Raw genomic sequence first — 978 nt, forward strand, 5'->3', positions numbered from 1 at the left:
GCAGGCTCAGTAGTTGTGGTGCAAGGGCTTAGTTGCTCTGCGGCATGTGGGATCTTCCCGGACCAGGGCTCAAATCCATGTGCCCTGCATTGGCAGGCGGATTCTTAACCACTGTGCCACCAGGAAAGTTCCTTTCTTTCTTCCTTCCTTCCTCCCTCCCTCCGTCCGTCCATCTGTCCCTCCCTTCCTTCCTTCCTTCCATCCCTCTTTCCTTCCTTTCTATTTGGCTATGCCAGCTCTTAGTTGCAGCACACAGGATCTTTGTTGCTGCGTGCGGGATCTTGGTTTCTGCGTGTGGGATCTTCGTTGCAGCATGCGGGATCTTTAGTTGCAGCATGCGAACTCTTAGTTGCAGCATACATGTGGGATCTAGTTCCCTGACCAGGGATCGAACCTGGGCCCCCTGCATTGGGAGCAAGGAGTCTTAGCCACTGGACCACCAGGGAAGTCCCGATAACATTTTCTTTCTATCTATTGAGTAAATGGGCTACTTTTTGAGTAAGTTAAAAAGAGCCAGAGTGATAACTAATAAGGACCTACTGTATAGCACAGGGAACTCTACTCAGTACTCTGTAATGGCCTATATAGGAAAAGAATCTAAAAAAAGAGTGGATAGGGACTTCTCTGGTGGTCCAGTGGTTCAGACTCCATGCTTCCACCTCAGAGGTGCAGGTTCGATCCCTGGTCAGGCAACTAAGATCGCATAGGCTGCATGGCATGGAGAACTAGGATCCCATATGACTTTTAAAAAATAAAATAAAAAAGAGTGGATATATGTATATCTATAACTGATTCACTTTGCTGCACACCTGAAACTAATACAACATTGTAAATCAACTATACTCCAATAAACATTTTTTTAAAAAGCCAGAGTGTTAACTTTAATCAGCAAGTTGGGTGGAGGAGTAAGAAACGTGCTATTAAAAAGACACCTGTGAGGGCTTCCCTGGTGGTGCAGTGGTTGAGAGTCCGCCAGCT

The 978-nt window shown here is 46.5% G+C and overlaps 1 non-coding gene across 1 annotated transcript; it reads right to left on the bottom strand.

Annotated features, from left to right (window-relative positions):
- Positions 1 to 373: 373 nt before the first annotated feature.
- Positions 374 to 446, bottom strand: TRNAW-CCA (transfer RNA tryptophan (anticodon CCA)). The gene has a single exon. It is a non-coding gene; the product is annotated as a tRNA-Trp (tRNA).
- Positions 447 to 978: the final 532 nt, after the last annotated feature.

This window comes from Kogia breviceps, chromosome 3 (assembly GCF_026419965.1).
Source record: "Kogia breviceps isolate mKogBre1 chromosome 3, mKogBre1 haplotype 1, whole genome shotgun sequence".
Lineage (NCBI taxonomy): Eukaryota > Metazoa > Chordata > Mammalia > Artiodactyla > Physeteridae > Kogia > Kogia breviceps.